The sequence below is a fragment of the Parasteatoda tepidariorum genome, chromosome 4 (genome assembly GCF_043381705.1).
Source record: "Parasteatoda tepidariorum isolate YZ-2023 chromosome 4, CAS_Ptep_4.0, whole genome shotgun sequence".
NCBI classification, from domain to species: domain Eukaryota; kingdom Metazoa; phylum Arthropoda; class Arachnida; order Araneae; family Theridiidae; genus Parasteatoda; species Parasteatoda tepidariorum.
Window position 1 is genome coordinate 94,083,759 of NC_092207.1, and position 25,390 is coordinate 94,109,148.

The following is a 25,390-nucleotide window of genomic DNA, read 5'->3' on the forward strand; positions in this document are numbered from 1 at the left end:
ACCTTTATCTTCTATCATTGCAATTGGATGCCTGCAAGGGACGTCATCTTTGTTAAATCGTGACCTATGTTATTCAATCAGGTTTCACACATACGCGTGACTTACAGGTATATAATTAAATCTGATTTATATCACGTGGTTAGGCATAACCACTCCACTTCTTTTCGAGCTGAAAGTATCCAATGGGATACATGCAAGTGACGTAGATGGGTATCTCGATCCTAATTGGTTGTTGAAACGTGGCATTTGTTTACGTTAATGGCTGTTATTTCGAGCAAGCCAATCCCGTCAAGCATCAATTCTCTTAAATGATACATTCTGTATTTTTACACAGAGACACTTACACAAAGATTCTTACATAAAGATTCTTGCACAAAGTTTCCAATTCTTTCATTATATATTTCTTACTTAACACAAAGACAATTGTGAAGCCATGTAGAACATAAACAAACTAATTATGCATTCAAGTTGTCAGGTGCACAAAACAAAAATATAACATGTTTACAATAAAATACATAAACAAATAATTAATCTAAGGAATTATATTTCATTAAATTCAATGTGTGATACAGCACTGTATTTGATTAGCTACATGCTAATTAATATTCTAACTTATGTGGGGAAATTTAGCTCTACTTTAACACAACATTTGCTTACAAGCGATTAGTTGGTGATGACGTCATAGGTCACATGTGTGGATATAGATGGTCTTCTTCTTGCAGTGCAAGTACCCAATTAGAAACTGACCAATGAGGATAAATCTAAAAAAATTTTTGCATAGATAATTGGATACTTGCAACTCGAAAAGAAGACGATCACTGATACACAGACACGAGGCCTATGTCCTTAGCGCCAGCTGATTGTTTATAAACAATATGCCGTGTTAAAGTCAAACTAAATTTTTCCACATAAGATAGAATGTTAGTTAACGTGAAGTTAATTAAATACAACGACGTATCAGACATCGAAATTGTTAAAATATAATTTTTTCTCGTCTACGTCTTTCAATAAGCAACTTAGATTTTTTATTTCTTTACGTAGTTTATTGTAACGTTGATATATTTTTGTTTCGTGTACCTGGCAACTTCGATGCATAATTAGTTTGTTTATATTCTATATGTCTTCGAGCTTGTCGTTATCCTTAGCAAAATATGTAGTGAAATACTTGAAATCTTCGTGGAAGAATATAGAATGTGTCACTTTAGAAAATTGATACTTGCCGCGTTTAGCATACTCGAAATAGAATGAAAAGAACAGTTTTAACGAAAACAAATGCCAAGTTTCAACAACCAATCAAGATCGAGATATTTACTCTACGTCACTTGCATGTGCCCCATTGTTTTTACAAAAAGTATGCAAATAGAAAATGAAATGTTAAAATACTATTTTTTCAGATATAAAGTAGTACGAAAAGTTGTCTAATACAGTAGACGTTATATTTATCTGTTATTAGTATACTGAGTGTTAGGCAGTGAGAGCTGTAGTTAAAATTTTTCTCTTTTACTTCTAATAACAAGATATGAAATTCTCTTTTCTTTCATAAACCTACTTTCATTTTCCAAAACAAAAATTTGAAATCTATTCAAGAAATGGGTAATAAAAAACCACATATATCGAAGATGAAGTTATTATAACAAAGTTATTGAAAAAAAATGTTTTGTAAATAAATTATGCATGAACGTAGACTACATTATAATTAGCTAACTTTTTGTTTATTTTTCAATTTATTTTATCCTTTGTTGTGTCATTCTAAGAATCAAAAAAAGTTAAATAATGCTACTTTGTTATAAGTTCTTTAATATATTCAAGCCTTAATAAAAAAAAATTATAATCTTATCAATAAAAATTCTTATTCTTTAGTTAGTTATAATTTCTTTTCTTATAATTTTTCTAAGCTTTTACTTTTTAAAGGATTATTATCCTGAAAAAGGTTTATGACCTTAAAATTGATTCATAACTTCCCAATTAAAATTAATTAACATAACTTTATAATTTTTTTTATCAAAGAATGGGCTTGTAAATAATGGAATTTTTTAAATGTGCTTTAAAAATGCAAATACAACATTTAAATAATGTTTTAAAAGTAGCATTGTTTGAGTTGAAAGAGCGCCAAGAAATTTTCGACTTGTCTCCATAAAAAAGAAAGTATTCAGGAAAAAGCCATACTTCATTTTGCTCCGATGAAACAACTTCTTTAACGTTTCGTTTTCTACTTTTTTCATTTTCTTGTTCCTTTTTTATCTTTTTGTTTATTTAAAATTGCTTTTGATTACATAATTTCTCCAACGTATACTTGATAGTTCAGCGCAGAAAATGATGTATAGCATCATTTTTTCCATCTCCATAACTGTTTTTGTTGTTCAATGTTTACACAAAGAGAGGACAGTTAAGTACAAAGTTGGAAAAAATGTGTAAGAACGAATTTCTTCAGGAAAGAATGGGAAAAAAATTAGCATGAGAACCCGCTATGAAACTGGATTCTTAATTATAATAAATAATTCTTTTCTTTCTGCCGCCAAAACTAGTAGCAAAACAGTGCGCTGTGGATATGAATACGTAACATTTTTATTACTGTTTAGTTTTATTGTTATGAAAGCATTTTAAAGGTTACGTAAAAATTATATTCTTACTTAAAAATAATATTTTTACGTAGAAATAATATCCAGTTTATGTTCCTTGTTGTTTGCTTAAAAAAAAGATAATGGATATCATTTGCATAACAAAACTGTGACGTTTAAAGTTTTAGTTAATTAATTCAATATTTCATTTTTACTGAAATTTTTTTTTAAAATGCAATAATCTTAAATGAACGTAAGAAAAGCTAATTTTTTGGATGATAATAATGTTTTGTTGATAATAATGCTTTGTCATGCAATTTTGGAAAAGTTAATGAACAATTATTGTCTCTCTATATTGAAAAAGAATTTCAAATTCACCACCGCTGTTTTGGGTGTTTAACTTAACGTTGCAGTTTGTTTTGCGGCACAGAAATATAGAAACTTAGAAACTTGAAATTACGAAAATGTGCGGAACAATTTATTGGGATTACAATGGAATAAAAAACTCGACAATTAGTAATTACTTCGAGGCTTATAGAATGACTGTTAAAGTTGGAAAAAATGCTAAACGTGCCGCTTCACAGGTCGCAGGAATACAACTACAGAGTTGAAATTTTTTATGATGAAAAAGCCATATTTTTCATGAACTTAACAAATTTTTTCTGTGTATTTTTCATACATTTTTTTCACGTTATATTTTGTTATTCTGCACAAAATTAATAAGACTTACAGAAGTGTGCATAAAAAAGTTCCAGGAGTATGACGGAATAAAAAAAATTAAAGATTCGACAATTAGGTCTAGAATTTCCAAGTTCCTTACAAACTGTTCAATTTGCAAGGAAAAACTAGCATGTTTAATCAATTTTTTGCGCTCTGAAATGCAACTATAGAGTCAAATTTTGAAGTATTTAAAAAGCCATTTAAACGAATTTGATTTCAAAATTCCAATTTTTTCGAAAATTATTGTGTAAATTTAAGCGCTTTTTCTTGATTTTTTTTCTAATTTTTTTCCTTTAAATATTTACGATTTATTCATTGTTTCAGAAAATTTTATTTCTTTATTTTATTCTCTCGCTCTCGAGTACACGGCAATTAAAAGTAGCAAAAAGAGAGAGAGAGAGGGAAGGGTTAAATGTTGCCCGGCATAAATCTTAACATTCATATTGAATTCTGAAATAAAAAAACTTCTTATTGAGTGATTAAAACCATTTCCTATTTGAATTGTTAAAAGTCTAGTCAGCGAGTAAAATTACTTCTAATATATTCCTACTGATTTACACAAACATAATCCGTATCAATGAAGTGAACCGTGAACTGAGTTCGAATCCAGACCTGCCGAACACTCCCCGTGTATTAAATGGTGACTGGTGGACGTGAAATCAGTTGGATCACAAAGTCCTCCATGTTGCCATAGGAAATTATACTTCTTTGGATATTGTATTGAAGATTGATCGTACTCTGGTTGAGGTCAAAATGACGATCTGTGGATAAATGAATGAATGTATGAATGTGTCCGCCCCATAAACGGGTGTGACGTATGGATGTGGCAGGAGCAAATTCTCGGCCACAGATGGCGCCACTGAAAAACAAGAACAATCGTACCCCTTGCCTTAATGGCCTACGAGAACAGCTATCAGTTTTACCGTATTTTAAGACAGTTGTTTTGAAATGCCGAAATCAAACTGAATCATTTTTCTTCGCCAATTTAGATATTTTAAATTTTAAATATTAATATCTCTTAGAACTATTTTTCGCTGGAAGAATTGTTCCATCAAAACCATTTTCAAGAAATGTCGGTTAAAGCAAACTTTTCTCTCTCAAACTTTTCACATATTCATTAATTAGTACACGAGCGTCATTTCTCAATAGCTCAGAAAAATTGATCGCCATAATTTCTGGATATGCTTTTCGATTTCAAGCGATGCCGATTGCACTTCAGAAACGAATTTTCTTTGGAATAATCGATTTTATAGGAGATAACGGCAAAAGTGGATTTATCCTGTTCGCGAAATAGCAATGCTTCAAAGTTTTCAAAAATTATTCATTCCCATAATGCTTTGGAAGTTCAAACGATTATTAATTCGCTTCAGTTCTTCAATAGCGGATATGTAAGAGTTGAATTATATAGAAAATCGTAATTATAAATTGTTCGATTTTAGAAGAGAAGTAAGTGATTCAAAATTTGCATTGTATAGAAAATGACATTTCGCCTTTTAAAGGCTGTCTGTTTCAGAACAAAATTAAGGCGAACAAATGAAACATCAAAGGGAATCGTCCGATTTTTCGAAGGACGGTTTACTTTAAAGTGCAAGTTACAGATTAAAATATAAATGAAGATTTCCAAGTTAGGAATATCTTAAAACTTAATAACGATTTAAGAAATACAATTTAAAGAATATTTTTGAAACTTCCTATTTTCATCGTTGGCTGTCCTGTAATTTTTTTTTTGTTGCATGGTTTCGAATTTTAAACTATTTAATACTAGTTAAAGCATTATTATATTTAACCAAAGTGGTGGTAAGTGCAGCCTTACTGTTTTAATTTTTCCAAATTAATACTTTATATATTGTTTACTATCTAACAATATATAAAGCTATTTGCTATCAACAAAATGATAATTAAAATGTGAATAAGTAGAGAAAATTGTTATTTATGATTTTATATGAATACTGTTTAAGTACCAAAGCACAAATTTTTAAAAATGCAAATTGTAAACAGTTACAGAGTCATTATCTAAATTGCTTATCTTCAGCGAGATTATATTTTAGTAATAACTATAAAGTGTGGAACATAATGTTCTTCTAAATTTCATATTAATAATAAAGAAATTTTTATGATTTATTATGTTTGGAAACTTTACATATGCATGTATAATAGTATGTATAAATTCCCTAAACCATTACCTTATTTTTGTTTTTATTCCTTGCTAGGAAAAGTGCTTTGTTTTATTCTCAAAAATGCTTATATATTTAGATGGTAATTTATTATTTACTTGGCACTGTGAGAAATTAAAATCTGTCTCATAAATATTAAAATATTTTAATATTCCTTGTAAATAACCTCATTATCATTTTTCATTCTCATTCTAACCTAAGAGGGAGTCGCGTGGTAGAACAGTTTTATTAAAATCGCCAAATCACAATATTTATCGCCAACATTCCATGTTTGAGAAACTTAAAAATTCGAAGGTATTAGCTTAAAAATGTTTCGGGTTCTTTAAGAAAAAATAATGCTATTAAAGAAACTGAGATAACCATTAAAAGGAAGAGAGTAAAAGACGAGTGTGAAGAAAAAAAAGAAAGAAATAGTGAAAGCAACTTAGAGTGATTTCGCAATAAATCATCCGGGACATTCAGGAGATAATGGAGTTGCTGAAAAAAAATACGCCTCCTATTTTTATCTATTTCGTAAAAGAAACAGTGACGCTAAAACTGTACAATAAAAATATAAATTTTAGTTTTTTTTTCATTAGAACATTTCTTTATAAAATGGAGTGCATGTAAATTCAAGAATAATGTTTTATACATTATTCCTTGCAAGATAAACTAGTTGCGTTTTTGGTTATTGTGCTAAAAATTGTTCTTTTTTTTTAATTTTATTTATATTTTCTGATTCATGGAAATTATGAAACATAATATATATTTAAAATTAAAGCTCATTTTGGTTGGTTTTTTTTTAGATAATGTAAGACTGAATTATAAATATTTTTAATAATTGCAAAATTCTCATTACTTATAATATACGGGATGTTTTAAAAATATGAAAACAGTCGAGCGTCTCAAAAAGTTTACGAAATTGAGTCAAAAATTAGAAAATTTTCTCCTGAAGTAATTTAGAAGAATGCATTTTATTTAGAAGTATGCATATAATTTAGAAGTATGCATCCAAACTCGAATCCCCCCCCCAGCTGTGGAATGGGGAGGAAGGAACTTCAAAATCTTCAATAATGGCTTAGCCTAAATGATTGGTTCAGTTTTAAAGGGATGTTTACTTGCAAGTATATGATGTACAGTGCACAAAAAAAGACTGACCTGAATAACTTTTGATCTAATGATCGGATCTTCACGTACTAGGACTCAATCATAATGGTTAGAGAAAGTGAGCTCAAATATGCTAATTAAATAATGGAGACGATATTTTTTAGTTACGAAATCAGACACAAAACGCACTTTCTTTGAATAAGCATACCTTTTTTTTTAACGGTTTTGGATTTCTGACCCACAAAATATTGAGGGTAACCGAGATCTGGAAATATGGTCCCAATAGTTTGGTTAGGCGGAGCAGTTCAAAGTTTAGACCCCTTAGTGTTAATTTTATTTTTTTGCATTTTTGCCATATCTAAAGAAGTTTTTACTCAAATTGAAATTGTTTTTCCTCAGAATTAGGAAATTCATTTATTCAAAGATAATTCCACGCAAAAAATAACTCTTAAAAAAAAATATTTGTTTTTTTTTATCATTTAATTTAATGATAATCAAAAAAAATTAAAATATAAGGTACGCACAAATTTTTACATGATTTTAATTAAAAGTCATGCAAAAAGGAAAAATCCCAAAATGTTTAAATTTTATTAAAACAGATTTATCTCCACAGATTTAGTTTCCAATTCTACAGGAATTTAATTTGATTCTTATCATTTTATTCGATTATCAATGCAAATTTATTCAAAAACTATTTTATTTTCAAATTTATGCCTAAATTTTGGTAACTATAAAAATCAATTCATGTTTATCCCCAAATAAATTATTTAGCAATCATACGAAAAGTGAATTCCTAATATTGCTATATAATTTTAAGAAGTTAATTTTGGACTCTTTATTTTAATTGCATATGTTGACTGTTGACAATTTATTTTCCTGCAAAATAATTTAGCTTCCCTAATTTAAACTGCTGCCGTAAATTGAACTGCTATTATTACGTTTTTGATATTGATTGTTTTGATTTAGTAATAAATTTTAAGGCATTTTTTTAAAAAGCCATATTAAGATATGGCTTTTTATTATGATTTTTCGGTCCAATGAAAAAGCACAAAACAAAAAATATCAATTATCTTTTTAGGATTTGTAGATATTAAACGTGTCATACACATTTAGAAACCAAAATTTTGTATAATTAACTCTAGGTTTACGGGACGCGTCATTTTAACGCATTTCGAATTTCATAAAGAAAATTACAAAACCCGTTTACATTTTAATTTTATCTCTTGTAATGACTTTTATCCATTGATCGAGATGAATATATATTGAAGTCTATTTTCTTCAAAAGCGTTGAAATTGTGAAATTCTCTTTGTGGTATACTTATCTGTACGGATATGCGTCAATTTGACGCTATCGTAATTCAGACAAAATTTTGAGTAAACATGCAAACATCACATCAATAATAAATAGGAATGTACCGACAATACTTCGATCCGTTATCCGATATCGTTATCAGAAATGAAACAAGCGATAAACAACTGTTGCTGAAAAGCAATAATAGAAAGAACAAACGCAGAATGTCAATTTATGTTAGAGTGTCAGATTTTGAAGGTTTCAGTTGCTTAGTTCGAGTATTGAAAAATAAAATACTAGAATATTTCATAAATATATATCTCATATTTTCATCTTTTTCTAATAGTATATAATTACATTGCTTTCTTAGCGCAGAGATGCCAACTGCTCCAGGCGCGCCAAAATAATTTTAAAAAAAACGGTAAATAACTACTAAGTAACTTTTGCAAATATAAAGGGGTGAATTATATAAGTCTACGAATTATTTAGAAATAGAGGTGGATAAAAATCTACTAAATTGAATTTATTGAACCAAGAATCACAACTGATAAACTACCACTTTAAAATATATGTCTGAAGCAAGTTGGCATCTCTGTGAGTGTTGTTATATGTATTCGTTCATGCGTCAAATTGACGCGTGTCCGTAGTATATAAGAAACGTCCGTAAACCTAGTGTTAAATATCTTAGAGAATTTTTTAAAAACCCATATCATACGATTTTGGAGTCTAATGAGAATGCGTTACATGGTAAGACGTCAAATGTCTTTTTTTATCTTTTGATGTGTAGAGATTTAATGTGTAATACATATTTAGAGACTAAATTTTTTGTTTAAAGCAATAAATTTTAATGCAATTTTTTTAAAGCTATATCACATAATTTTCCAGTATAAATATAATTCCTAAGAAGGTAAAACGTCAATTATTTTTTAATGATGTGTAGAGATTTAATGTGCAATACATATTTAGAAACCAAAACTTGGGATACAATTATAAATTTTAATGATTGATTTTTTTTTATAAAAAACCATATCAGATGATTTTTCGGTGCAATGAAAAACCAGGAAAAGTAAGATGTCAATTATCTTTTCAGGATTTATAGATATTAAATGCATAATGCACATTTAGAAATCAAAATTTTCATTTAAGTAATAAATATTAATGCACTTTGTTTAAAAAAAAAACATATCATGTGATTTTTCGGCCAAATAAGGAAGCAGGAAACGTTAGATGTCAATTATCTTCATAGGTTTTACAGAGAATAAATGTGTACTGCACATTTTGATACCAAAATTTTTATTGAAATAAATTTTAATGCATTTAAAAAAAAAGCCATATTATATGATTTTCGGGCCAATAAGAAAACAGGAAGCGTTAGACATCATTTTTTTTACAGTATTTACGGAGAGTAAATCTGTAATACACATTTAGATATCGAAATTCTTATTGAAAGAAATTTTAATGCATTAAAAAAAAAGCGGCATATTATATGATTTTTTTGCCGATTGGAATGCACTAAACGATAAGACGATTCTTATATTTTTATGATATATAGAGATTTAGTATATAATACACATTAAGAAACCATAAGTATAAATTATATGACAAATTTTAATACATTTTTTTGAAAATCNCAGTATTTACAGAGAGCAAATCTGTAATACACATTTAGATATCGAAATTCTTATTGAAAGAAATTTTAATGCATTAAAAAAAAAAGCGCCATATTATATTATTTTTTTGCCGATTCCTGAATGCACTAAACGATAAGACGATTCTTATATTTTTATGATAAATAGAGATTTAGTATGTAATACACATTAAGAAACCATAAATATAGATTATATGACAAATTTTAATACATTTTTTTGAAAATCTATATTATATGGTTTTTCGGCCCAATGAGAAACTGAAGGACGAAACTGAAAGACGTAAATTATCTTTTTATGAAACATAGATATTTAAGGCCACATTTAGAAGCCAAAATCTTGGATTACGTTTAAAAATTTTAATGCATTTTTCAAAAGAGCTTATTTAGAAGGCAAAAGTTTAGATAACAACGTATATTTTAATAAATATTTTCAAAATCAATTTCGTGTGATTTTTCGATCCAATGAGAGTGAAAGAAAGTTATCTTTTTAAGATATGCGAGGATTTAATGTGTTATACACATTTAGAAACCAACATTTTGCATGAAGTGATAAATTTTAATGCATTAAAAAAGAAGCATTGAAACATATTGTTTCGAAAATGAAAGATTTCCTTACTGTGCTACTTCTTACACATTCGTCATGAGTATTCCAATTTATCACAAAGAAGTCCAAAAAATTATAAATCCCATGCCCTGGGCAAAAGATCTGAGCGGGAAAATTTATTCGCTTTTTTCTCGTCTGCTTCAGAGCTTTACAAATGGATGTTTTTTTGTCGTTGATAAATCGTTCCACAGAAGAATATAAATTGCACAGAAGAAGTTCAGACTGAACTTTTTCTCTAGGTTATAAGTGTTAAAAGTGGTGCTAGGTTTCAGACATTTGGTGAAATGCTTTTCGATCTTATTTATAAATGTTCGGAAAAGCAATTCTTTACGACAGGATAGAAAAACGATCACCGTGCTTGTATCAGCAAAAAGAGATTTAATTTCGAACTTGTATTGTAAATTTTAGAAGAATCCTGTGGAATATTTTGGAGATTTTAATAATAGTTTTTGAATTTAACTATAATTTTTTAATAAGTTAAAATTTATATATATTTGTTTGGTTTTTAAAATTATAATGTGTGTTTTCAGAATTTCATATTCATACTTTAAAACTGTCAATTTATCACTTTTTGAAAAATTTTGGATCTTTAATTTCTTAACATTTAATTGATGTCAGTTTCATTAATTCAAATTGAAAAAGAAAATTATTCGTGTTCAACTTTCTCGACTGAAAAACGTTTAAGTTTCCAAACCTATTGAGTTTTACATAACATGAATTTTCTAAACCCTAGTAGTATTTTAAAGCAGTTATATATATTTTTTTCTGGAAAAATAACATGCATAATGAATTCTGCTCTTAAACTGTATGGAATTCAATTATGGTCTTTAGCTCCTTTCTGAGATATGAATTTCTAAATAAATAAAATACTTGATTCAGTAGTTCCCTTTAATTTAATTCTCTGTTATGCGAGAAGAAAATTTTTAAATTGTGAAATATATGGCCATTAACTCGAAGTACAGATACAAGACAACCGATACGTTCATTTCGATGCTTCCTTTATTTAGTCAGATTTATCAAATGAAGTGTATTCGGTCTCGCGACGAAATTTTCTCGCATCGTAAATCATTTCTACGTTCCCTCTTCTCTTTGCACAGCTCTTCCATATATCTACCCTCATTTTCTCGAAATGAAATCGATTAATTCTAAACAGTACCGCAGTTCTAGCAAATTGAGTCATTGTATCTTCAGATTTTCCAGACTCGCGCTTTTAGCTCAACTCGACGCAACTCTAGAGAATTGGCCACACCGACTTTTATGCGAAGTAAGTTTTAGCGTGGCGAAAATGGCAACACTTCAGTTGCTGCTATTAACGGTCGCTAGTGAATTATCCGTGGAAATGAGAACCAGAGAAACTGAGATTTATTGATACAATGCATAGATTCGAATGCTTCATATATATTTGAAGTTTACGAACACCGCAACCTTTTCTGGTTGACTGAAAGGATTTGGATTTAAAGTTCTTGATTAAATCAGAATTGTAGTCGACAAAATGAACACAATACCTTGCAGAGATTTGGGTAGGTTGTTTACGGTTCTTGCAATTAAATTTGTCTGATACATTTCAAATTTTACCGATTAGATGGTACACCTGACCGAAGATCAGAGACAAAGATATCTTACAAATTTCTCATTAACAATTTAAATGTAAGGTTGTTTGGAGTACAAGTTAAAGTGATCTATAGACCATAAAGTAACTTATCCTATTTTGTACGATGAATGCCGCAAAACGAACTTTTATTACAGTTACTAATAGAAGCTTCAATTATAGATTCTGTAATCCTGACCAATTTTGTGTAACAAAGAACGAAATATTTAGATTTTATGAATTCATACTCTGATGTATTTTTAAGAACCAATGTACCCATTTACTTGTCCGAAAATTCTCAAAATTTATCCTGTTTTTCATTCAACAAAGTTGTACATGAACTCAGGCTTATGAATAAAAAAAAAGTAAATAAGACGGATGGCAGAAATTGAAAATTTATACGACACAGCTAGCAGAGAATAAAAAAATCATAAAATGCATATAACATAGAATAAAAAGTAAAATAAAACGTGGAATAACACAGATAAAAATAAAATGAAAAAATACTAACGGAAATGGCAGAATACGGGCAATGAATAAAGTTTATAGGAAATATACGCGAATAGGGAATTATAGGAAAATATAAACGTAAAAATTGCTGTACTTTGTTAAAAATTATAAAAATTAATTCAAGCGTGGCTGCATTTAATGTGTAATCTTAGAAACCACATAATTGTATTGATTTTTTAAATTCGCAATAATTAAAAAATATAAGAATAAAAAATAGGCGCAAAATCCAAAAATATCTCTTTTTAGATATTTTTATATTTTTGCTTATTACTTATAATTAAATTTATGCAAATTTTGCTGTAAAAATGTATAAAAATTTTAAAATTTTTCTTTCATAAAATATAAGTATTTCCAGAGTTTAAGTAAAGTGAAAAAAAATTCTTTCCTATTCAGAATAAGTCTGAAAAAAAAACTCTTTACCTTACTTTTAGTTAAATATTACATTAGATTTAGCGTTCTTTACTGTTATCGCTAATTGCCCTATGAAATCTTCATCCAAGATGAGTTTTCAAGCGATAATCAAACAATCTTTCTGTCTTTGTTTCACACTATTATAAAACGTAACAGTATAAAATTGGTAATATCTGCTTGGAAAAATTATTATAAATTACTTAACAAAAACTATTGTAAAACGTTGGAAAGTAAATTTTTAAAAATCAGGAAAAAAATTTTGGAATTACTAGTCTTGTGCTAATAAAATATGCTGTAAAATGGATCAATGAAAGCGATCCTCTTATTTTTTACTCGTTTATTATTGCAACCAGTTTCAACTAAATAGGTAAACTTTCTCCCGATAATGACATCTTTTGTTCTATCGATAAGTCAAATCTTAATCATTCTTCAGGTTCATTAACTGTGTACCAAGACATAAGTCATTCACCAAAGATAAGTCAAGTTTTTAATGAAACTAAAAGGAAACTTATGTTACAACTAAATTTAGTTAGCTATTGTATAAGAAATTTACGATTTCTTGCCTGCTGTGTAAATTAATTTTTTTCATTCTTGTGTTTTTTGAATATATGTTTCATTTTATTGGTGTGAAATAAGAATAATTATAAATGCAATTATAAATGAAAGTCCACCAAGATTTAATAAATAATTGAATGCTGCATGGTTAACTCATTAATGACGTGTTGCTGATATTTTGATGTCAAAGCTTGCTCCATTAAACTTCTCCATCTACAAGCACCCTATCGTATCGTAAACAAAATCAACTTCTCTCTGAATTAAACTTTCACTAGCAAAATCTATAATATCAAGAAAAAAATGATTAATTAGCAACGGACAAAATAAAAAGAAGATGTATAGTTTTTTAGAGGTTTTAAAAGAAAAATATTCCTCAAATGAAATATGTAATCAAATAAATAACCGGATGATGAATTGCTGATTCAATAATGACATATAACTGATGTCAAAACTTCGCAATTTTCATTAAACTTCCCCTGGTACCTAGCTGATTCATAAGTGCTTAATTATGCAGCACAACAATATACTGCTAGACAAAACAATCCACTTTCTCCTCAGCATTTCACTTTCTCGTGCGATTTCTTTGAAATCAAAAAAAAATTTGATTAATTAGGAACAAACAGAATAAAAAGATGCTATATCGTTCTTTAGAGATTTTAAGTGAGAAAATGTTCACTAAACGAAATAAAAGTAAACAATACCCTAGAAATTTCAAAAGGTATTTTGCTTCTCAAAGCGCTACTTTCTAAAACAACTAGATAATTTGAATTTCCTGTCTTTACCAGTAGGCCGTAAAAATACCTTCATCCCTGCTGCTTACAAAAGGTCTGTCTAACAAAGAAAGAACAAAGAGATTTCTATCGCTGCGCCAAGGGAAATTCCTTCCACCTTTAAATTAATGGCGCATGACGCGGTTCACCATTCCCTCTAAGATAGAAGCGCATTCCCGATTGATCAGGTGACAACCAACCCACAATAGCATATACCCAGTAAGTCATTAAATATAGGAATTCATAACTTTTAATTTATGCTCTGACCTAACACAAGGGCCATCTTCGTTCCACAGGCCTCTTATCCACTTGCTCCAGAAGCTACCAGGAACCATTTCCTCAGAGAGATTTCCATCCAGTTCCAGTTAAGAAATTTTATCGATTCCTTTTCCAGGATGGTTTTGTACCACGGCATCAAAATGGTCGCCAGCTCATTACCTTCATTATTATTATCATTATTATTATAAACGGTTGTGGATGTGAATTCATCGCTAGAGCTGTTAAGTGCCTTCGGAGTTTTCTGGAAAATCACCCCCTCATTGCTCTTTATATTATTCAAATTTCAACTTCTGCTGGTCTGATAATTATTAATTTTCTCCCGTTTTCCGGGAGCTTTTACGTGTGCGAATGGCACTGATATTTAACCTCGTAGAGTACTGCCGGCTGGATGTTAATTGATAATGAAGCAGTAAATGTAAATGAGGCAGGTGCAGATTTTAAAGGAATACTTCAGTTTGCATACAGGTAGCATCTTTGATTCTGTGTACCGTATTAAATTTTTCAAATAATTGGAAAGCTCATATCTTGACTTGTGAAACTGTGACGGGTACTTTTAAGATAAGGGAATAATTTTGCGGAATGCTTAAGCTGTTTGAAATCTTAAATTTTTATTAAATTACAAGTAGTATTAAATATGTTTACTACACTTATTTCAAATTGCATTATATTTTGAAAAAACTCAAAATATGTTTTAAGTTTCGCGTGAAAGTATTCGAATTTTATTTTAAAATGTTGCAATAATAATTTTGATTTAAACAAGAAATATATGTATACTGCATGAACTACTAAACAATATTTTAATGTTTAAAAATAATTACTTATATGTTACAAAGAACTTTTAATCAAAGTTATTCATAACGAGCTAAAAAATTTTTTCATTATAACTTATTTAATAGAACAGTGTACTTATATATTAAACATTTATAAACCTTATACAAACTCAAATGGAAACAATAATTATACAAAAAAATTAATATGCAATATAATTATCTTTTTTTTTTCTAAAAACAAAAAAACATTAATATATACAATAATCATAAAATTTCTATCTAACTTATTAAATAGAACTTACTAAATAGACATACATTTTTAAATCATTATGGTTGGATATAGCACACAAGTTACAATTATCTCAAAATAGTTTTGTATGGTAGCGCGCACAATAGTAACATCGTAGAATATTTGCGAATAAGAAAACAAAATGGTAACTGAGTATGCCTGTATTTTGTAACCATTATAGAAGAGTTTTCTATGACAGGATACAAAAGCTTAAAATAATGGCAGAATAATTTAATTTGAAAGAAAATAATTGTTTAGAATTACCGAAAAATATTTAAACTACAGTAAACACATTAGAAGAGTTCGGATAATTCCAGTAATTACGGTCAACTGAGATATTTGAATCTCTAATTATTTAACGTTTATTTTTTATTTACTTATTTTATTTTATAATATAGATATTGATATGTAAAGATGAGACAACGATAGTTTACCAATATTAAAGGGGGATATTGTAAAATAAATAAAGTTCCGCTACGAACAACAATGAACGAGTTTAATTACGGAATTCTTCATTGTAATTTCTGTTGTAGTTGTTTTTAATGCCACTTGCCAATACCAGCAAGCCAGTGCTTGATGAAACTAAGCAAATTTAAGGCAGAGGTTGCTTTTCTTGCTTTTCATTGGAGCCATCTATGGCCAAAAATACGACTTCAGCCACGCACACGTCGCTGCCCGTAAGTTTCTATATATTAAAAAAAAAACAAGGAATAAATAAATATATAATAAAAATAATACTATAGTTAAAATATCACGAAAAATAAATCCATTGAATTCAATGCCTTTGAATTACAAAACTATTAAACTAAACTAAATTGTTCTTATTATAATTATTATTGAGTTCAAAAGATTAATGATAATCAATCCAAAACATTTCAGCATAAAATATAAAATTAATCCAGTCCTTGTTAAAAACAGACCTTATTCCCTTTGCACATTTGCTTTTAGTTAAAGTAAAAATCTTGATAAACTAACTTAGCTCTATTATAGTTTTAAATGAATAGCAAAACAATTACAACATATTTTCTCTTAAATAGAACTTTAAAAAAAAAGTCACTGAAGCAGGGCCCATTTGTTAAAATACTATTACTTCCCGAAGAAGCCTTATTTATCAATTTTACTACTGGTATTCATTAACGACTAAGATGTTTAAATGAGAGACAACTAAATGACTCTTTGGTAAAGTCAAATTTAAAGACACTGGAGGCTTTTATCTCAGAGAAGATGTGAAATCAGTGAGAAAATTGCTGTTTCCTTCTCATTCTACAACTCTATTCGTCTTCATTTTAATTTTGCTTAAGAGAGAGAAAAGAGGACTTAACTTCCTCTTCAACCTCAATAGTGAGCCGAGTAAATGTTAACTCCATCGATATTTCACTGCTTAGAGAACTTCCGCCATGACAGACACGGAGTCTAATTTACAAGAAGTGTCGATAATCTCGAACCCTCTATTCTCTGGGAGCGATACGTTTGGGAAAAATACCCTTCGAAAATTTAAATAGCAGCCATTTGCACCTTCCTCAGCCTTGACAATGTTGAAGTTTAAATCCACCGTGGAAAAGCCATTACTTTGGTAATGGTCGTAAGAACATAGAATGGACTTAGTTACGATCAACAACTGCAATGGCCATTTTGGACACAATGGAGATTCGGGATGGAGAAAAATAGGATAAATCTGTAATGAGTATTTTGTGCTTATTCTCAATTTTCTCTTTTACTTAATTTGCTTTTTTTGGTCATTGGTGCTAATGGGAAATGGACGTAATGGTGATATATTTTCGAATAATGGCTTAGAAATTCTTTCAAATGGAAAGTGACTTTCTTAATGGTACAGTTAGATTACTTTACATTCAAATTACAACTCTATAAATGCAGAATCTTTTACCCTAAAAATTGTAGTTCTGTTTTCAAACCTTTACTTGTTGCTGACATTTAGGGTTTTAGATTGCTCTGCCGGTACATCTTTGTATCGAAAATATAATTATGAAACAGCTATTAATTTTCATTCAGTATTAGTTTTATCAAAATGCAAACACTGATGGACAACAAGGAAACTCCGAAATATGTCTTACTAATACGATGTGTCGGATGACTTTGTCGTTAATTGAACCTGAACAATGAATTTGTTAAATATTTCAATTTAATCATATATTTTTGATAATTCAACAAATATATTTAATTCATTAAATAACGATAATAAGATTACCATTAAAATAAAACTTTCTTCAGATTTAAGATAAGTGTCTGAACTCTTTTAGTAGTATTAAACAATGTTTCCTATAAAAACCTGAGGTGAGAATGTAAAGTCACAGTTTAGAGAACAATACTGCCTAACCTTGCCTACATTATGTCTCTCAGCTAAAAGTGATCAACAAGCCTCGATGAACTATGTTACGTTATGAAATACTGTAGCACTACCAACCATTTGCTTATTAAATAACTAATTGACAATAATACATAATAGGATATATTTAGACACAATTACTGTCTAGTCTAGATCATATTTAACGCAATAATTTATTTTATGGTTCAGGCTTGTTACATAAATGTATACAAGATATCTTGGTTATATTAAGTTCGTCCATGATTCAAAAACAAAATATAGTAGAATTTAGAGAAAAGAGGCTAGCATCTTTGTTCCTCTTGTAATTATAAAATCAAAAAATTTTAAAAAATTCTAAGAATACATTGAACATAAATAATTTTTATTTGAAATACCTATAATAACTCGTTTCAAGACATATTAGTTTCCTAAATTGCATCGATCAAACTATTTTTGATACTTTCCAGATAAATGTGCTTTTTTTAAGAAAATCAACTTTTAAAATTAATGGAATTTTAACTGTCGTCCAACCCTCATAACACAAAAATCTCGAATACCATTTAATTTGAGAAAGTATTTTACTTACCTCCATTACAAATAAAACGGCCAAAGGAAGAGAATTTAAGAATCACTGAATCCGTTATCCGTATAGGTAAACGTGATATCCAGAGGAAATGTTTAAGAATCGTCTAAAATTTTCAAGCTGGCAGCAAATAAATGTTGGCACACTTTCAAAACAAAATAGACTGAAAATCCATAACCATATTCAAATATGCCATCACATCGGGAAAAAAAATGTTCGCTTCTCTCTATTCCCAGTTGGGCTATACCCTTTCCCCATTTGAAAAGTGCATTGAAATGCAAACAACGTACCGGGATAGCATACGAAATCTGGCACCACAACCATCAAATACCCGGATCCGTACAAGTCGAAGACGAGCAAATACGGTTATTCGTATTCAACACCCAGTTCTGGAAAGCGACGTGGAAAAATAAATGTACGGCGAAAACTTAATACCGTACTCTTACCCTCCTTCTCAAAACAGATAACCTAAGACAAATTTGTAAGTTTTACTTGTTTCTCTTTGAAAATCCTGTTAAATTAGGTGGCTGTGGCGTTAGAAGTAAATGCCCTATTTAACAAGTTTGAGCACGCTGTTTTCAGCGCCATTTTTATCAGCAACGAAAGAAAGAAGCCATTTTGTGGACCATAGAATCGTCTGCGAGTAGAAAACGAGCACTAAGCCTAACTGATGAGCGTTACTAGAGGAAGTGATTTAGGGACATCGGATATTCGAAATTCTTTCTAAACCCGTTAGAGAGTAACGAGCTACTTTTAGAAGAGGGGTAGGATAAAATGTAGCATGAACTTTAAAAGTTGAGATTCTTTGCCCTCAGAAGGCACCACGACCCACCAGAATTTATGTATCGGCTCTGAGTGGCTAAAGGTTTCCGAGCAAATCAAGAGATCCCTTGAAATCAGAGGAATTTTACCAGAAATACTTGTAATGTGGGTAAACAAGGAAAATTGTTTGCGCATTTGGTAGAAGTGGATATAGTAAATTGCATGAGCAGCGAGAAAATATAATTTTTAAAATTTTTTTCTAGGAATATTAAATAAAACTTAAGAGAAAGCAGTTATTGTATGTCGTTCTTTGTCTCTGTATATTAGTCTTTCATTTTTATTTGACTGATAGGAGATTATAAATAAATTAATGAGTATGAAATAGTTATATCAAAAATCAATAGTTCAGTGACAGATAGAAAACGCGAAAAAAATTATCATATGTAGCATTTCTTTTGGGCATGGTAAAAGAAAAAAAGATTTTTTGATCCAGATACTTAAAGACATAATCTAAACTAATCAAATATATTGAGATTACTCAAAAATAGAGTTTTTATTTCACCATTCATCAGCTAATACAGTTAAACCTAGTTTTCTCCAAATTGTTTCGATTGTTAACATCGTTCTGAAGCTACACTATTGGGCTATTGGTAACGGCCTGGATTTAATCCTGATCAGTGATCCGAAGTGGTATAAATGCAATAGATAACCATAGTTTAGATGCAAATGGTAGTGTTTTAATCGTCCAGTGGTGAGGGGCGAATCCCAACCCACTTTACCCACTTTATCGAATAGACAGATTTGTTTCTATAGTTTATATTGATAATACCCTTTGAAGGAGCTGTGTTGGCTCAGGGGATAAAGCATTCTCCTTCTAATGAGATAAACCGGGTTCGAATCCCAGCGATGGCTAGACGATGCGAATTCCGCATTGAGCTCACACCGATCTCGCAAAATATCCTCAGCAGCAGACGAATCATGGGTTAGAACCCCCTTACCGTCAGGCTAACCGAGGGAGGTTTTCGTGGTTTTCCTTTCCATGTAACACAAATGCGGATTAGTTCCTCAAAAAAGGTCTTCCACGATGGTAAATTTCACCCAATACTTTATCTAAGAGTTCTCTTGTTTTTTGGATTCAAAATTACAAGTCTACGGATTTGAACATTAGTAGTCGTAAACCAAAAAACAAATGGGACGGCCATTCAAAGATGGTTATAAAATAAAATGCCCATTGAAGATAAAGACCACTATAAAATAATTTCAGTTCGGCTAATATTTTTCAAAAACTGTTGAAATTGATTACGTCGTGTATGAATTACGCGGATGAAATAAAATTTCCAAAAAATATTCCTAAGAAAAGTTTCTCTGTTAAATAAAATTATTAAATATACATGATGTTGTATATTTAATAATATATAAACCAATCTAAAAACATGAATCATTTAAGTTGCGATCTCGAATTTGATATTAAAAAAACAAATCAAAACATTAATTAAAAATAAAAGACTTTCATTACCCCTGTTAATTGTTAGAATTATGTATAATTTTACAAAATACACAACTTTCTAAAACCGAAATAACTCACGGAAGTCATCGAAAAAAGCAAAAATGCTGTCGAATGCCCAAATACCGTAACATTAAAAACAAACTATTTAAATTTAGCGATATTCTTTAATTAAAGCACCTTTTGTTGGCAAACTTGACATAAGCCGATTTTTACCGCCTCCCGATTTTAACAAATCCAAACTTGACAAACATTATCTTTCCACCAACAACACACCATTCTTTTACCTCAACATTATGTTACCTACATAAACCAAACATAAAAATGCATTGGATGTAATGTCACGTTGCATAAAAATGCAACGTCGCTTGCCACCCCACTATGCTCCACGCAGTAATAGGGGGTTAGAAAGGGGTCTGGAGAGTTCCCGGACTTCCGAAATCATTAAGCTGCAGGATAGAGAGTCATTAACTAATTTGTGCATTAAATTCCTTCACTGCTAACGATCAGTAACAAAAGGGAGGTTTCCTTTTAATTACCCTTTTGTAATTAAGAGATTTTTATCGAAAAAGATTCTCCACTCTCTGGCACCTCGGGTTGCAGAAGAGAACAAATACATGGAGTAACAGCAATGCAAACAATTCCTCACGACGCTCACTCCCTTTTGTTTCCAGAATTCTTTTCGCTGCCATCTGATTGAAAGCGAAATTCCAAGATAACTTGTAATTTTTTGTGTGTCTATATAGGTATATGTATTTGCATATATATTGAGAGAGAGAATTCAGGAAAAATGCTCCAAATGCATGAAGTAGTTTTATTTATAATTTTTTTAAATTTTTTATTTTCTTTTTTAATATGTTTTTTGTTTAATTTTATTTATTTAATATTCTTGTGCTTCTGCATAGTTTGCTTGAGTCAATGACATGATGTACTGAAGATAATTATGGAATATATATATATATATATATATGACCCTTGGCGCAAATATTATATAGCTATTTTATTTTCGTCAATTTAAGTGCATTACCTCGCCAAATAAAATGGAGCCGAAAACAAAGCAGTATTAAAACATAAAAGAAACAGTTAAATAGTAATCTAAATAAAATACAATTTAAGTCAACACTGGAAATATCATTACAGAAAAGGATAAATCCATTTACCTCGTTCAGAGGTTTTTGTACGGATTGCCATAAATGAAACAATATCGCTTATCCTGGCGATCAATTCAAAATATTAATAATCATTTAAAATTCCTGACTTTCTGTCACTGGAAGCAATTTAACATACTAATATATATATATANCTCGGGCATTAGGTTTTAACTCTTATAAGAATATACATATTTTTTTCTGTTAATGTACAAATATTTTTCCGATGTGTTTTGGATGTTCCTTCTCTAATAAAAAGAGATACCATTTTGTTTTCGGTTGTACAAGAAAGAAGATCAAGCATTTTTCTTTTTTAAATTTAATAAGCCACATTAAAGAAGGAACGTTACAAAGCTACACGCTACATTAAAGACGTCTCCAGAGTAACTGAATGACGGTTCATATAGAAATCGCAGGTATGCGTCTCATACAACAACGCCCCCTATAGTTCGTTGCGATCGCGAATTGAATATTTGTAACTTCAACCGTTAATACATTTAATATCGTTTGAGTTATTTCAAAATTGTCATGATTTTGTCAACCAATTATTTTAATTGCTCCGAAACATATCCCATGTTGGATAATAATATGTTTGTTTACTTTAATTGCATTTTGTATGCGCATTGTTAATATTTGACATTTAAAGGTTGATATGTAACTATATTTATTTTAGCTAGGTAATGAAAATTTATAGAACTTTTTATTTAATTCTGTTTTTTTAATGATATGCAAATTTAGTAAATTACATGCCGAAAGGATAAAGTAATATTGCAAATATCTTTTAATTCAAAAGTGTTTAAATTTCCAAGCAACTTTAATGTCCCATCACCTAAAACTGGAGAACAATGTATTAAAAATTCCTGAATTTATACTAAGTTATAAATAAATCGGTATTTAGGTTATTTTTTGATAATATCATCCCTTAGATTAATAATTATATATTAAAGTTTCGAGAATTTAAGACTAAAATAAATTTTGTTCACTTCATTTTGTATATTGTTTTTTGACAAATAGATTCGTTTTAATCACTGATAATCTACATAAAGCTTATAATATTGCAAATATCTTTTAAATTAAAAGTGTTTCATTTTTTAAACAACTTTAATCGACCCTCACCTAAAAGTAGAGAACAATGTGTTAAAAATTCTTGAATTTTTAGTACTAAATAAATAGGTACTTATTTCACTTTTTGTTTAAGGTAATCCTTCAATTTGAGAATTATGTATTAAAATTTCGAGAATTTAAAAGCATAATAAATTTTTTTCTCCTAATTTTACAAGTTTTTTTTTCTTGACAAATAGATTCGTTTTAATCACTGATAATCTATAAAAAGCTTATAATATTGCGAATATTTCTTTAATTCAAAAGTGTTTAAATTTCCAAACGACTTTAATCTACCATCACCTGAAATTGGAAAAACAAACAAAAAAGAAGTTTTCCAAAGTCCTCAAAACCAAACTCATCTCTTCAAAGATGGGAAAAACTCAATGCCCCTTCGATCCGAAACCATCGAAATTCCCGAAGCGCATCCAAATCTCTCATTGCTGCAGGTTCTTTTATTTTTCGTCACCCGAAAATATTCCACAACTCATACCCCTCTTTGCACTTTCTCTCCCGACCCCCTCCCTCTACCGTGTTGAAAAGCAGACGAGGAACATCTCGCGCTCGGCCAAGCGCGGTGCCGATAACAGCAGACGAAAACCGTTAACTTCCGCCACCCATAGCTTTGCTCTTCATCCTCCCACTATCACTCATTCCCACCTCATCCTCTAAGTTGTTCGAAGGACATACAGAACTGTAGGTGTTGGTGTCCCCTCTTCAGCCTAATCCTCATCTTTTCCAATTCCCACTTCTGTGGCATTGCTTCGATAGGTCTTCCTTTCCTTTGAGTCAGCCTTTGGAAACATTGATTTTTACCGAAATAGCAGAAACATGTATATTTAGTGAAGCGGAGCCGGGTGTTGCTTATTAGTTTTAATTATCGCTTGTAACTAATATTTTTGAGACTAGTTAAGGACTTGTTAAGAATGTACTACTTAAGAATAATTTTTGTTAGTTTTGTGAAGAGCATGTGCATTTGTTAAAGAAGATATAGTGACATAGCCGAGTGTTGCTTATTAATTGTTTTTAATAATGTAAGATTCTTGCTAGCTACGAATATTCTTAAGACTAGCATTAGAGATTTTTAATTTAAGAATATGTTTTACTATATTTGTTGAATATGATATAGTAATACAGCCATATGTTGCTTATTAATTATTGTTTTGAATATTTTAAATTATCGTGCATTGCTACTACTCTTAATATCATTAGGGATGAAAAATTTGGAAACATTTTTTTTATTATAAGATATAGTGATATAGCCGTGTGAGCTTAGTAGTTATTTGAATATTTTAAATTATCGTGTATTGCTAATATTCTCAAGACTATCATTAAGGGTGCATAATTTAGAGAGAAAAAATTTATATATTTGTAAAAAAAGATATATTTAAATAGTCGTATATTGCTTATTATTTATCACTTTGCATTTTTTTAAAATATCTCAGTATTACTAATAATCTTAAGATTGGAATTAGGAATGTATAATTTGTGAACATTATTTTTTGTTCAATATTTACATAGCATTATGAATTATTATTTTTTGTAACAGTTGTTAAAGAAGGTATAGTGATATAACCATACGTTCTTAATAGTTATTGTTTTAAATATTGTAAATTTTGCTTTTTTGCGACAGATTCATGATTATATTAAAAGAAGAAAAAAAAAAAAAAAAAAACAGTAACTTTTTCAAGATTTATACCAAAATGTATATTTCTTAAAGGAGGTGTAGTTGGTATAGTGGTATGTTGCGTTTTAGTCATTGTTTCGAATATTTTAAATTCTCATTTGTTACGAATTTCCCACAGATTGGCGTAAATTTTGTATAAGTTGAAAATAATGTTTTTTCCTAGATCGGTACTGAACATGTATAGTCAATAAAGTAGATATAGTGGTATGGGCGAATATTGCTCAGAATTTTTTGTTTCATGTTAATATTTCAAAATTTATTTTACTTTCTAACCATCGTTGAGCAGCCTACCCAATTCTGAGTTTACGATTTTCAATGTTTAAAGCCATAGCCATGTAATTTTGAACCCAACTCAGAAGACAAGAGAACTCTTGGATCAGGAATTAGGACAAACTAACCCTCGTGGAGAAATTTTTGATGGAACTAACCGCATTAACGTTTCAAATAGATGAAAACAACAAAAAATGGCAAAGTAATTCTTACCCTTGTTCCATCTACCACTGAGGATATTTTAAGTCGGCACTGTAGTCGATGGGAGCCAAAAGCAGCGTTCATATCAATCTATATGAGTAATTATTTTTGGAAAAACTAACTTTACATTACAGTTGAGTGCAAAACATTTTGGGGTCACTTAAGAAGTTCTAAAGGCATGAAAAAATACGAAAAAGTTGAAATAACTATTAGGAAGCCCTAAGTTTCGACCGCTCTTTTTACTAAGCTATTGGGATCATATTTTCCAGATGGCAGCCTTGCAATTTGATGGGTCAATAATCCAAATTAGTCAAAAATTATAAATATTTGTTCAGAAAAAGTATTTTTATGTTTGATATGTTAGCTTAAAATATTTTCAGCACAAATTAAGTGACATATATGCTTAATATCAAGATCCCTGGAACCATTAAGTACTTGAAAATCTGTTATGATCGGATCTTAACGTTCTAGATCTCATTCTTAATGGTTCGAGGGAGTGACCTCAAAAATGCTACTTAATTAGTGCAGATCAGACGATATTTTAAGCTACGAAATCGA

The 25,390-nt window shown here is 29.7% G+C and overlaps 1 protein-coding gene across 1 annotated transcript in view; it reads left to right on the forward strand.

Moving 5' to 3' along the window:
• LOC107436783 (teneurin-m) overlaps positions 1-25,390 on the forward strand; it is a 536,656-nt gene that overhangs the window by 326,018 nt on the left and 185,248 nt on the right. The gene's annotated exons all lie outside the window — the stretch shown is intronic.